Source organism: Triticum dicoccoides, chromosome 7B (assembly GCF_002162155.2).
Source record: "Triticum dicoccoides isolate Atlit2015 ecotype Zavitan chromosome 7B, WEW_v2.0, whole genome shotgun sequence".
Lineage (NCBI taxonomy): Eukaryota > Viridiplantae > Streptophyta > Magnoliopsida > Poales > Poaceae > Triticum > Triticum dicoccoides.
Window position 1 is genome coordinate 105,609,563 of NC_041393.1, and position 15,190 is coordinate 105,624,752.

Here is a 15,190-nt window from a genome sequence, read left to right on the forward strand (position 1 = left end):
CTCTTGGTCGTTTTAAGTACCAGGAGGGTGTGAGCCAATAAGAGACGGTAAAAAAGGTTCACATAGGGTCTTAATCAAAAAAGAAACCTTGGAACGGGTCCCTGCCACACATCTGTGCCATTGTCTCCGTTGTGCCGTATCCGGAAGGGTATATCATGTTAGTCATCTGTAAAAAGAAGGAAAAACTCAGGTAAACTAATCTTGTGTGACCGTGCATAATGTTGGTTAAACTTAATGAACCGTGAAAATTCAATTTCTTGAGTGTAAATAGGATCTAGTCGAACTATGGATTCTTTTCGTGCGGATAGCCCCTAGCACCACATATGGGGGCATAGTAGTTAGTCAAACTTAGGTTTATCTGGGCTGCTACAAATGGTGCGTCGGACATGTCCAGTCATGTCCGTGGTCTCGATGCCCGATTAGCTACTTGGGTTGGAGAGGTCGGTTAGTGGTTGGGCTGCTAGAGCCGCCACATATTCTTCCGCACGTAGGAAACACTTTGTATTTCCGCTAATTGTGATGACGCCATGTGGACCGGGCATCTTAAGTTTAAGATAAGCGTAATGCGGAACTGCCTTGAAACGAGTGAAGGTTGTTCTTCCGAGTAGTGCATGGTAGCCTCTTCAGAATGGAGCGATGTCGAAGATTAGTTCTTCGCTTCGGAAGTTGTCAGGAGAACTGAATACAACCTCTAATGTTAGAGAGCCCGTGCAGCGGGCCACTATGCCTGGTATTACTCCTTTAAAGGTAATATTGCTTTGGCTGATTCTTGACGGGTCTATCCCCATCTTGCGGACAGTGTCCTGATATATCAGATTAAGACTACTGCTGCCATCCATGCGGACTCGGGTGAGATGGTATCCATCAATTTTTGGGTTGAGCACCAAGGCAGCCGAACCTCCATGCCGGATACTAATCTGATGATCCCTGCGATCGAAAGTGATCGGGCAGGCTGACCATGGGTTGAATTTGGGGGCGACAGGTTCTATAGCGTATGCATCTCGGAGTGCGCGTTTGCACCTCCTCTTTGGTATATGGGTTGCGTAAATCATGTTCACTGTGTTGACCTCTGGTGGAATTTTTTTTTGTCCCCCAGTGTTCGGCTGGCGAGGCTCATCCTCGTCTTCACTTGGCGGCTCCCTCCCCTTGTGTTCGGCGTTTAGCTTGCCGGCCTGCTTGAAGACCCAGCATTCTCTGTTGCTGTGATTCGCAGGTTTCTCGGGGGTGCCATGAATCTGACATGATCTGTCTAGAATTTTGTTTAGGCTGGACGGTCCATCTCTAATGCCTTTAAATGGCTTTTTCCGTTGACCAGGTGGAGAGCCCCTGAATCCAGCGTTCACCGCCGTGTTTTCTGGGTTGTCTTCATTATTTTGACGATTGTTTTTATTGCATCACGGCTTCCCATTGCCGTCCCTGATTTCGGATGTCCCTGGGTCCCTGGTGCCACTACGGGCCAACCAACTGTCCTCGCCCGCGCAAAAGTGGGTCATAAGGCTTGTTAGGGCTGCCATTGTTCTCGGCTTTTCCTGGCCGAGGTGTTTGGCGATCCATTTGTCCCGGACACTATGTTTGAAAGCCGCTAAGGCTTCGGCATCCGGGCAGTCGACGATCTAGTTCTTCTTGGTGAGAAATTTGTTCCAAAGCTTATGGGCTGACTCTCCGGGCTATTGGATTATGTGACTTAAGTCGTTTGCATCCAGAGGTTGGACATATGTCCCTTGAAAATTAGCCCTGAAAGCATCCTCGAGTTCCTCCTAATTTCCAATGGAATTTTTGGGGAGGCTTTTCAACCAGTGCCGAGCTGGTCCTTTCAACTTGATGGGTAGGTATTTGATGGCGTGGAGATCGTCTCCGTGAGCCATGTGGATGTGAAGAATAAAGTCCTCAATCCAGACTGAAGGGTCTGTTGTTCCGTCGTATGCCTCGATGTTCACAGGTTTGAACCCCTCTGGAAATTCGTGGTCCAGCACCTCATCAGTGAAGTACAGGGGGTGTGCGGCGCCCCTGTATTTGGATGTGTCGTGACATGGGTCCGATGGCTGTAGTGTTTGATGTTGATTCTGAGCTGGTAGTTGATCAGTATAGACAGTTTGGTGGTCGTGATCTTGCACAGGAACACGTTTCTCAGATCCATAGATGGACCTAGCCATACCAGCTCTCTTGTCAAGGTGCTCACGTAGATCGTGTGCTTACTTATGTGCAGCGTCGTTAGCCATACTGTCTCGGCCACGGGGTGCTTGGTCCGGCAGATCGGCCGTATTGTTTTTCGGTGGGATGGGCTCTACAACCTCGTCGTCGAATTCGGGCAGCAGCTTGCGCTTTGGGTAGCTCTTTGTGTGGCGGTCACCACCGTATTTTTCGTTAGTGTCGAGCACTTTGTTCCATCTGTAGTTGAGCGTATCTTGAGCGGCCTTAAGCCTTTGCTTCCGCTTCTTCAAGCTCCTCGCGGTGGCGATAAGCCTTTTGTGGAGGTTGTCTTGTTCCAAGTGTTTTTCCGGGATGATGAGTGCATCGTCGTCCAGACTGTTCTCCTCTCCGGAGACAGGTTCATAAGTTTTGTCTTTGGCATCGCCGTGATCGGACTGCGGCCCCGGACTATGTTCGCCATCCCCTGGCTCATCCTGCTCCATCGCCGGGTCTACGGGGTCGTCGTTATCTTTGGACTCATCCGGGGTATTATTCTTTCTTGTGCCGTTATCGCTATTTTTGCTATGGCGGGATTTAGAGCGGCGCCGCTGACGTCATCGCTTTGGTTTCTTCTCAAGAGGATTATCCTCCATTGCATCCTTCTGTTCCTTGACATTGTTTTCTTTGGGTGTATCCACCATGTTATATATCATATGATGAGGTGGTTGTCCAGCGCCCGGTGGACGGTGGTTCCTGTTCTTCTCCGGCATCGTCATCCATACCGTTGATGTCTTCGGAGTCGAGATCAAGCGCGTCGGTTAAGTCATTGACAGTGGATATTAAGTGGGTGGTGGGTGGGTAACAAATTTCTTCGTCGTCCGCTTCCCACTCAAGCCAGACATAGTTCGGCCAAGAGTCTCCTGATAGGGAGAGAGATTTTAATGCGCTTAGCATGTCACCCAAGGGCGAGTGTTGAAAGATATCCGCGGAGCTAAACTCCATGATCGGTGCCCAGTCAATGGGCACGGATACACGCAGTTCGGAGCCTATGGCCGGAGAGGAGTCCGAGGGGCCGATGACGCATACCTCATTGGAGGCGAAGTCTGTGTTTGGCTCTATCGCCGTTCAGTGTACGGCCTCTGTGGCGGGGTCCATCCACCCATCCTCGGATGCCACGATCTGCTCTGGATTTATATCCGGGGCAGCTGCAGGTGTGATCTCATGAACATCATACGATGGCAGATCTAAGTCATGCTCATCGTGACTGTACGGTGCACCTTTCATGGGATCGAATCGGTCGAAGATCAAGTCTCCACGGATGTCGGTAGTGTAGTTCAGGCTTCCAAACCTGATCTGATGGCCAAGAGAGTAGCTATCGATCTGCTCCACATGGCCAAGCGAGTTGGCCCGCAGTGCGAAGCCGCCGAATACGAAGTTCTATCTGGGGAGGAAAACCTCTCCCTGGATTGCATCACTGTGGATGATTGAAGGAGCCATCAAGCCTTACCGTGACGACACAATGGAGATCTCAATGAAAGCACCAATGTTGGTGTCAAAACCGGCGGATCTCGTGTAGGGGGTTCCGAACTGTGTGTATAAGGCTAATGGTAACAGGAGGCGGGGGACACAATGTTTACCCAGGTTTGGGCCCTCTCTATGGAGGTAATACCCTACTTCCTGCTTGATTGATCTTGATGATATGAGTATTACAAGAGTTGATCTACCACGAGATCATAGAAGCTAAACCCTAGAAGCTAGCCTTTGATTATGATTGTTCTTGTCCTACGGACTAAACCCTCTGGTTTATATAGACACCAGAGGGGGCTAGGGTTACACAGAGTCGGTTACAGAGAAGGAAACCTACATATCCGAATTGCCAAGCTTGCCTTCCACGCAAAGGAGAGTCCCACCCGGACACGGGACGAAGTCTTCAATCTTGTATCTTCATAGTCCAACAGTATGCAACAAGCATATAGTCCGGCTGTCCGAGGACCCCCTAATCCAGGACTCCCTTAGAGAGGCTGACAACTGGGTCCACGACGGCCGCAAGGAAGTGCCCCCTTATTACGTGCAAAATAATTAATTATTCCTCCACCTGACAGCAGGGAACCACGGGACGGGCCAACGTATTTCGTGAAAAAAACATTTCTCGCCTGGCTACTGGGACCCACCAACTACATCTTCGCACGCAAGGAACTGCGTCCATATTATGGGCAAAAAAAATGATTCGCCCCCTGACTACTATAACCCACCAACTACATCTTTGCACGCAAGGAAGTGCCTGACAGTCAGGACCCACCTGGTCGAAGCGTATGTAGTGTTGTCATTCTGGTCGCGAATGTGTACGTACATACTGGTCGATGTAGAGGCGCGCACGTGTCGTAGTAGAGGCGCGCACGTAGCATGTACATGTACGTACAACGGCCAGGGCGCAAGAAATAAAATACGGCCACGTACGTATATATGGGCGGGGTCTCAAACGCCTACTCGTGCATACATATGGCCAGAGCTCGTGTACATGGCTGGGTCGGAACGGAGAAACTGCGTCGTCGTCGTGTTCATGGGGAGGCAACGGAATGCGTTGTGTTCATTGGGAGGCAACGGAACGCGTGGGAGCCAACCGGCTTGGACGGAACAACAGATGGAAACGAGGACTGGCGTACCGCATAACGGAGGAAACGGCCTTGTGTTCGGTCGGCCACGTTCAAAATGGGATCCTATTCATCGGGAGGGGTCTGGCATACCGCAAAACGGAGGAAACGGACTTCTGTTGGACCTCCTACGGTCGAAGCGGTGTCCTTTTGATCGGGAGGGGTGTGGCGTACAGCAAAATGGAGGAAACGGACTTGTGTTGCAGCGATACGGTCGAAACAGGGGTGATGTTCATCGGGAGGGGTGTGGCATACCGCAAAACGGGACTCCACGGGGGTACTGTTCATCTCCACCATCGACCTCCTCCAGCCTCCATGGGCTACTGTTCATCCACCGTTGACCTCCTCTAGTGTCCACCTGCGACTGTTCATCCACGGGCTCCTGTTCATCCAGCCTCCACCGTGCGCTCCTCCACTGGCTACTGTTCAACCAGCCATCGCCACGGGGTCCGGTTCAACCATCCCTCCACAGGCTACTGTTCATCCATCCCTCCACCGGCTACTGTTCAACCTTCCCTCCATGGGGTCCTGTTCATCCAGCCCTCCATGGGGTCCTGTTCATCCACGCCCAACCGGCTCTATCGATCGGGGTCCTGTTCATCCAGCGGCAACACCACGGGGTCTTGTTCATCCAGCGGCAACAGCACGGGGTCCTGTTCATCCAACCCCCACCGGGAACTGTTCATCCACCCCCCCAACAATGCTCATTGTTCATCCAGAGGCAGCATCGATCGGCTTCAGTTAGCAGCAGTAGCGAAGGAATCGCTTGATCGCTCGGGTTCAGTAACGCGTTGCCTGCAGTACAATTGCTCGGGTTCAGTAGGCAAACGCCTTGCTCGGGTTTAGTTAGACCCCAATGCCTCGCACCCACGCGCTTACATGTACGATAGAAATGAGCATTGCTTGGCCCCCGACCACCGACCGTAACCGGGAACTCCCCGAAATTTTCCTCACCCTTGCTTCTACCACGGGTTTTTCCTTCATGGACGACCCAAAGAATGTCATGCAGCTGCGTCTCCGGCCAGCCCAGGATGAAAAGCCCATTTTTTGTCATGATTTTTTGTCATAGAAGTAGGAGCCCACCACATCTGTGATGATACCGGGTTTTCTCACAATTATCGTCATAGAAGTGTCATAAGTATGACAGGAAAAAAAATTCGTTCGGCCCAAAATGTCGATGTGTCTTGTTTTTGTAGTGGTTACTTGTTCCTTCCCCAGGCGTGTTGAAAAGGTTTCTCGCATCGTAAATGGGGGGTAAACAGCTCACATGCCTTCTATTAAAGACAACGTTCGATGCATCCCAATCCAAACTCAAACGAAAATTTTCTGCTTGAAGTTGTTCTACCTCCCTCTCCAAGGCGGCTCGCTCCGTCGCCATCTGGGTGTTGTCAGTGTTTAGATCCTCCTTTGCTTGAGCTATCTCATCACGTAACTTTGCAACGTCCGCGTTATGTTGCGTTTGATTTGCTGGGGTCACCTCCACCGTCAACAACATTGCTAGAGCATCCAACAGTTCAGATAAAACTTGAGCCGGCGGGTGCACAGGGCCTCCTGCCCCAGCTGCCGTTGCCACCGCAGAACCGGAGATCATTGTTGCCGCAGTTGAAGAATTATGCCTTGGCTGTGTATCGGACATGAAGATTGTAACCCGGTTTGGCGGCTCATAGGGGTCAGGAATACTATCGCCATTGGAATAGCCCCAAGCCGACCATCCTAAACTTGATACATGGAGTTGGTCTCACTGGTTGAGGACTCATCGCCTGAATAGATGGCCGTCTCACCACCAGACCCAGATCCTCCTTCCAGATCTACTCCTTGTGTAAAGCCAACAAAGACATGCTTCAGGGTGGCTTGAACCTTGGCGGGTCGCACACCCTGAGTCGTCTCGACGATTTCGGTGCAGGTGTCCGGCTCAGCTTCCAACTCACCAATCTTGCCGATGAAGACATGAACTCTGCCGAAGGGGACCAGGTATCAATACTCGATTCAGCCGGCCTCAGGGCCCCAGCCCGCGTCATTGACGTAGAGCTTGTCGCGACGACTCTTAGGCATTCGGCCCACAATATATCCCTTGATCCCTACGAAGCTTGCCTTCAAGAACTCGAAACCACCGTGTGCTGGCCCCACGGTGGGCGCCAACTGTCGTGAAATTGTCATGGCAGATGCCCTGAGGACTTAGGTGTGGAGCCATCGCAATGTAGTTAGCTTGAAGGGGTTAAAATGGTACAAAGGACACAGAGAGTTTTACCCAGGTTCGGCCCCTCGCAACGAGGTAAAGGCCTACTCCTGCTTTAGGTTGTATTGCTTGGGTTTCGATTACCAGGGAGCGAATACGTTTGACCTAGTTCTCGACTTTTTCCCTAAGCCGTCGTCGGGTCACCCCTTTATATACATAGGTTGATGCCCAGCGGCTTACAGAGTCCCGGCCGGCTCATACACAACATGTCCGGATCGGTGACAAAACTAAACTTTCCTTAACATCCAAGTTGAACATATGGCTGTTTATGGCCATGGGCCTCAAGTCTCCTCCGGGTCTTGGGCCTTCAGTAAGCTTGCTTCATGAATCGCCATCTTCAACATCTTCTTGGGCCTTCTCATTATGAACCGTCAGTGGTATGACCCGACCCCTCCTGGGTGGGTCATACCCAATAGTTATATCCCCAACACAAGTTTTTAATAGAAAAAGTTAAAAGATGGTGTGACAAAAGGATAAAAAAGCGTGAATTTAATGTAGGTGACCTTCTTGCTATACAACTCTCATTTAAGATTTTTTTTGCTACAAAGCTTCTCTCAAAATGGGAAGGTCCTCTTATTATCGAGGATTTCTACCGTTCTAGTGCTACTAAAATCAACAACGCCGAAGGCACAAACCCAAAGGTGGTAAGTGGCAAAGAATCAAACACTATATCTTAGGTACTCCCATAAATGTTGAGACCAATATTATTAATACCATAACACCGGAGGAGTACATAAGGGAGACCTACCAGAATGTTTTAGACTCGAAAAAGGAATAGGTATGTGGTACGGCAAGTAAACCGACTGCAAAACTATTCCAATGGCAATTTTCCCTGTTTTGAAATATTTAAAAAATTAGGAAAATTAATAGTAGTCCAAAAAGTGCACGAGGAGGCAACAAGCCTTGGGAGTGCGTCCTACCCCCTGGGCGCGCCTCCCTGGCTTGTTGCCACCTTGTGTGCCCTCCGGACTCCATTTTCTTGTGGAATACTCCGTTTGGTCGGTAAAAATTTATTATATAATCTCCCAAAGGTTTTGAGCACCGTACCACGGCAAATCCTCTATTTTTGTTTTGAGCTATTTCTGACGCGGATTTAGAGCAAGATGTCTTTGCGAGAGTCGGTCGGGGAGAGTCGTGTCTCTCACCCGGCACAAGAACCAAGATCCTACATCAAAGCTGAACCCTTTGGGTGGTCAACAGAGGAAGAGATGGAGGCTGACCTTAAAAGGGTGGATGCTAGGGAGGAATATCAAGACGTCACTTCTCATCCTCAACCTGGATTCATACTGGAGGAACTCCAGAGCTCAGCAATACCTATTTTGCTCATACCTCCTAATGCTAGATTCCTCTCTTATGATAACATGAAAAAGAGTGTTGCTTTTCCCCCCGTAGCCAGGAAGCATCCATAGGTGACCGTAGCCCTGGCCGTCACAGGAAAACTTCGTAAGGAAATAATGGATCTCAAACAACAAGTCAATAGGACCGAGGAAGAAAATCAAGTCCCGAAGGGTATTATTGCTAAGAACATTGTACCACCACCTCCGAAGAATGATACCTAAATACATGGGTATGGGCACTCCCCTTGGCAACTGCCAAGCTTGGGGGAGGTGCCCCGGTATCGTATCACCATCACATCTTTACCTTTATCGTTTTTCTTAGTTCGATCCTTTTGGTTACATCTTTATCTAGTAGAATAAAAGTTTTTAGTATAATCTAGCTTTGAGTTTTGCTCTATGTTCCCTCTATGTAATCGAGTCTGAGAGTTATATAATAAAGATTAGTTTTGAGTTGAGGGCTTTGCTTTCTTGCTATCATCAGGAGAAAAAGAAATAAAGAACAAAATAAATAAAATATTATATAATGATCTTGTGGGAAGTGACAACTTAACATATAAGTAGTATGCCGCATGAAACTTGTTGTTAGTTGACAAACATAGTTTTGGTCATTGTTGCAACTAATAGGAAGTAATATAGAAAGAGAGGTCTCGCGTATAAATATACTATCTTGGGCATCCTTTGTGATTTTGAGCACTCATTAAAATATTATATGCTAAAAGGTTGATGTTGGACAAGGAATAATACGTAATGGGTCATGTTTCTTTATATTCGAATAGAAGTTATATGGTTATGGATCCTCCAACAAGTTCAGCTTGCTTCTCACCCCTTGCTAGCCAAATTTTTTGGACCAAGTAGAGATACACTTGTGCATCCAAACATACCACAAACTAGATTTGCCATGATAGTCCACCATACCTAATTATGGATTGAGTAAGATCCTTCAAGTAAGTTGTCATCGGTGTAAGCAATAAAAATTGATCTCTAAATATATATGATATAGTAGTGTGAGGAAAATAGGCTTTATACGAACTTGTGATATGGAAGAAATAAAAGTGACAGACTGCATAATAAAGTTCTTTATCACAAGCGGCAATATAAAGTGATGTTCTTTTGCATTAATATTTTGTGCACCAAACCATAAAAGCGCATGAAAACCTCTGCTTCCCTCTGCGAAGGGCCTATCTTTTACTTATACTTTCTACCCTTATACAAGAGTCACAGTGATCACCACCTATTCCTTTTACACTTTTTATTTTTGGCAACACTTTATGTTGTGGGGAGATCCAAATATATATATATCCATTCGGATGTAGATATTCATAAGCTATTGTTGTTGACATTACCCTTGAGGTAAAAGGTTTGGAGGCGAAACCATAAGCTCCTATCTTTCTCTGTGTTCGGTTGAAACTTGGATCTCATAAGTATCGCGTGAGTGTTAGCTATTGTCAAAGACTAAATGATAGTTGAGTATGTGAACTTGCTGAAAAGCTCTTATATTCACTCTTTCCTACGTTATGATAAATTGCAATTGTTTCAATGACTAAGATCACAGTTTGTTAGTTTCCAATAAAGTTCTTGTTTCATACTTTATCTTGTGAACGAATTGTAACTTCAGCATAAGAAATTATATGACAATACATGTTGTTGTTCTAAAGATGATCATTGCCTTCATGTCCATATTTTATTTTATCGACACCTCTATCTCTAAACATATGGGCATGCTTATCGATCTCGTCTTTCGCTTGAGGGTAAGCGAGGTCTAAGCTTGGGGGAGTTGATACGTCCATTTTGCATCATGTTTTTATATTGATATTTATTGCATTATGGGATGTTATTACACATTATGGTACCATACTTATGCCTTTACTCTCTTATTTTCCAAGGTTTACAAGAAGAGGGAGAATGCCGACAGCTGGAATTCTGGACCAGAAAGGGTGTAAATACGACAGACCTATTCTGCACAACTCCAAAAGTCCTGAAAATTTATGGAGAATCATTTTGGAATATATAAAAAAAATATTGGGTGAAGAAAATACCAGAGGGGACCCACCAGGTGGCCACAAGGGTGGGGGCGCGCCCCACCCCCCTGGGCGGCCCTCCCTGGCTTGTGGGGCCCCTGGCAGGCCTTCGGCCCCCCGCTTCTGCTATATGATGTATTTTGACCTGAAAAAAATAAGAAGAGAGCTTTCGGGATGAAGCACCTCAATCTCAAGGAGGAACTTGGGCAGAACCAATCTAGGGCTCTGTCGGAGGTGTTCTGCCGGGGAACTTCCCTACCGGAGGGGGAAATTGAAGCCATCGACATCACCATCGATTCCCTCATCGAGAGGGGGTTAATCTCCATCAACATCTTCAACAGCACCATCTCCTCTCAAACCCTAGTTCATCTCTTTTATCCGATCTTTGTCCCAAAACCTCAGATTGGTACCTGTGGGTTGCTAGTAGTGTTGATTACTCCTTGTAGTTGATGCTAGTTGGTCTATTCAATGGAAGATCATATGTTCTGATCCTTAATGATATTGATTACCCCTCTGATTATGAACATGAATATGCTTTGTGAGTAGTTACGTTTGTTCCTGAGGACATGGGAGAAGTCTTGTTATAAGTAATCATGTGAATTTGGTATTCGATATTTTGATGAGATGTATGTTGTCTTTCCTGTAGTGGTGTTATGTGAATGTCGACTACATGACACTTCACCATGATTTGGGCCTAGGGTAAGGCATTGGGAAGTAATAAGTAGACGATGGGTTGCTAGAGTGACAGAAGCTTAAACCCTAGTTTATGCGTTGCTTCGTAAGGGGATGATTTGGATCCATATGTTTCATGCTATGGTTAGAATTATCTTAATTCTTCTTTCGTAGTTGCGGATGCTTGCGAGAGGGATTAATAATAAGTGGGAGGCTTGTCCAAGTAAGGACAGTACCCAAGCACAGGTCCACCCACATGTCAAATTATCATAGTAACGAATGCTAATCATGTGAGCATGATGAAAACTAGCTTGACAATAATTCCCATGTGTCCTCGGGAGCGCTTTGCTTTATATAAGAGTTCATCCAGGCTTGTACTTTGCTATAAAAAGGATTGGGCCACCTTCCTGCACCTTTTTTTACAAATGATCTTATCACAAAACTTCCTGTTACCGATAATTTCACTGCTTCCAGAGAATACGTTGCTGAAAACCGCTTGTCATTTCCTTCTGCTCCTTGTTGGGTTCGACACTCTTACTTATCAAAAGGACTACGATAGATCCCCTATACTTGTGGGTCATCAGTTGCGCGGGCTCAAGATAAGAACTTTGGTAAGTTGAAGAAATGCGGCAAACGCTAGATCGACGAGCTGCCGGTGGTTCTTTGGTCCCTCTGTACGACACCGAATAGAGCCACCGGCCAGACTCCCTTCTCCCTAGTATATGGGGTAGAAGCATTGCTCCCCACGGAACTCATATACGGGTCGCCTCGAGTATTAGCCTACAATCAAATACAGCAAGTGTAGCAGTGGCATGACGAAGCCGTGCTCCTCGAGGAAGACTGTCTCCGCACTCATGTGCATGCTGCATGCTACCAGCAAGCCTTGCACCGGTATCATAGCCGCAAGATTAATGCCCGGAGCCTTGAGGAAGGCGAACTTGTCCTTAGGCGGGTTCAATCTGCCAAGGATTCCAACAAGTTGACGCTGAAGTGGGAAGGCCCTTACCGGGTAGTACGAGTCCCCAGACCAGACGCAGTCCATCTGGAGACCGAAGATGGCACTAAAGTGCAAAAATCATGGAATATTGAGCATCTTCGTAAGTTCTACCCGTAAGGCGCAGCTGACGGGCTCAGTCCCCAGCAGCCACCTTTTGTACTAGCCTTGCCGATGTGCATGTAACCCTTTGTACAAAACCAGGCAAAGACCCTGTGCAAAGATAATAAAACGAAGCGCTGGCACCTAGAAACTTGTATACGTGTTTAGTTTAGCATGAATTTGCCATAGTCATTTAGAAAGGATCATATGCTGCTGTGTTTTCCCTCTGTGCTAACTACAGTCCCCCCCCCACCGTGGATGCAATCCCAAAAAGGAGGAAACCAAGCCTACATACTGATCCACGACAACACAAAACAGATAAGTTCCCTTTAAGATATCCATAATGTGCCTATGTAAGGGAAAAAAATCTGTGCATACAAAAACCTTGTCACCTTCAAAACATTTGTGCTCCCATCCTTCGATTCGAAGGTTACTTCGTTCAGGCGGTCGCAGTGGCATTTGGAAAAGAAGGTTTGACAAGGGACCGGTTTCCTTCCGCACTCCTAAGCCTGCCATGCCAGCCTACGGCAACAATGGAAGGAACCAGCAAGATAACTTGCCGGAAGACCTTGTTTACTTGAAAGTATAGAGGAGTCACTCCTCTGCATGGGTATGGTACATGCACAAGTACCCGGCAAACATATCTTTTTTCATTACTGCACGAATAAACAAGTGCAAACCCTACAGAGTACAAATATGGATAAAAGAGGTTACATATTTAAGACTAAAGTTTGACAAGTGCCTACGTGTTTTAGATTGAAAAAAGATAAGTGCCACGTAATCCCTTTTCTCACTCTTCTCCTATGGGCTATCATAGGAGGTGAAGAGGGCAAAGGGAGCGCTTGGGTAGAAGCCCAGCCTGACCATGTTAGGGCCCGTGGGATGCAGTCTGAAGAGGGTGCAGACAAAGGCGATGGATGGAGATAGCAGCTAGGCGATGCCTTGGTCAGCACCGCCAGGACCAGTGGAACACGACAGGAGGGACACCGGTAGGGAATACGAAGCCAGAGTCCATGGGGAAGCCTACCGGAGTCCAGCTGGAGGAGGCAGAGGCATCCACACACAACACCACGGCAAATCGCTCTGCCGGGGGCAGAAGAAGTAGGTGTAGATGGTGGTGCTGTCGGTGCCTTGCTGACGGTGGTGGTGCAGCCGGCGTTCAGCTGGAGTGTGACCCGCCGTCCTCCTTCTCAATGACGTCGTCATCACCGTCACCGTACTCTTCATCGTTGTCGCTCGGGGAGGAGCTTTTTTCGTTGGTCGAGCTCTTCACGCAGCACCCTAAGTGAGCACCTGAACGCCCGAAGACCTTGATGTAGAGCAGGTTGGCCTCCATTAACTTGAAATGGAGAATGTGCCTCGCTGCTAAGCTATGAGCACGAGCAGAAGTTTTCCAATCACGCCGGAGAAGCATAACATGGGGTGCAGGGAACTTTACGTCCGTCCGCATGCTGCGATTACAACAACCCCTCATGTGCAGCCTCAATCCCGGCGACTGTTCTACCTCCATCACCCTTGTGAAAGGGATGGGAAGCCAAAGATGGCTGCACAGAGGCCCGCGCAACTTGACGATGAACTCTAACGGGCAGTCCCCAACATGGCCCTCCATCGGAGCCAAGGCGACCAGAGGAGGAGCAACCAGAGCACCGCCGCGTCCTCCTCGGCCCCTGGCACGACGGAGACCGTGCCCACGTCCTTTGGCGCCACCTTGCACGCTGGACTCCGCCCCTGCATCCTCTGTAGGAGGAGGAAGGTGCAGCCGAGAAGAGACCCTCGTCGCCACCGCTGGAGTTCGACCACGACCTCTTCCCCTCACCATAGTGGAAGAGGGATGCGAGGAGGAGGAGGAGGAGATGTGCATGGGTGAACCCTCCATCCATGCCCCCTTTTTTATAGGGAGGAATGGCCGGGGGCTGGCACCTCACCACCCAGAGGGCAACCGCCCCACTCCACCACTCCAGCTCCTCTGTGTCGCTAATGACGTGCTGAATCAAGACCGCCCACTTGCGCCTACCCTTGACGCCTAGCTTTCTGCCATGACACTCTTTCTCGTGCCCTGCGCATCCGCCACCAACACTATGCAATGCATGCAGCGTACATGGCGGAAATGGCTAGAGTGGCAGGATGAGTAAAAATGCAGTTATCTCCCCATGAACATGGACGACCCGAGGGCCACAATGTGGATTGCCACACACCGTTCCGCATGAATCACTAAAAGATTGGAAACTGAATCAATCACAGGTTAATGAAGAAGCAAGAAGAAACGTCAAGAGAGACTTGAATCCCTTAGTGGCATGGCTCAGGTGCCCACATGTGTAGTTGTTGGGGCCTACCCCAACGATGCTTGGCAACACGTATGGGCCAGGCCCGGGGGCTTGTAACGCCCCGGATTCGATGCGCCAGGTGTCTGCCAGTTATTCGCCGTCGTTGCCATGTCATTTGCTTGCGTGTTGCATTTTCTCATGTCATCATGTGCATTTCATTTTGCATACGTGTTCGTCTCATGCATCCGGTCCTTTTCTCCGTTGTCCGTTTTGCGATCCGACTCTCTCTCCGTGTCCGTTGACCCTCTCAGACCTTGTTTTATGAGTGGCCGAAAAATGTTCTTGGAATGGGATGCATCTTGGCGTGCGGTCTTATTATAGTGTAGACAGACCGTCTGTCAAGTTTCGTGCCATTTGGAGGTCGTTTGATACTCCAACGGTTAACCGGGTAACCGCAAAGGCCTCGTGTGTGTTGCAGCCCAACACCCTTCCAAAGTGGCCCAAAACCCATCCAAACCCCCTCCATGCTCTCGGTCGTTCGATCACGATCGCGTGGCTGAAAGCCGCTCCTCATTTGGACTCTCCTAGCTCCATCTACCTATATTAATGCCTCCCCCTCCGAAATTCCGGGTCCAAACCCTAGTCCTCTTCCTCCCGCCGCCATCGGACACGTCCGGCCGCAGCCGGACATGTCCGCCGCCGTCCCTGGGCGAATCGCAAGCCGCCACCTGTCCCTGCGCCGCCCCCGTCCGCCGCGGCCCGCGCGGACCGAATCGGGCCCGCGCG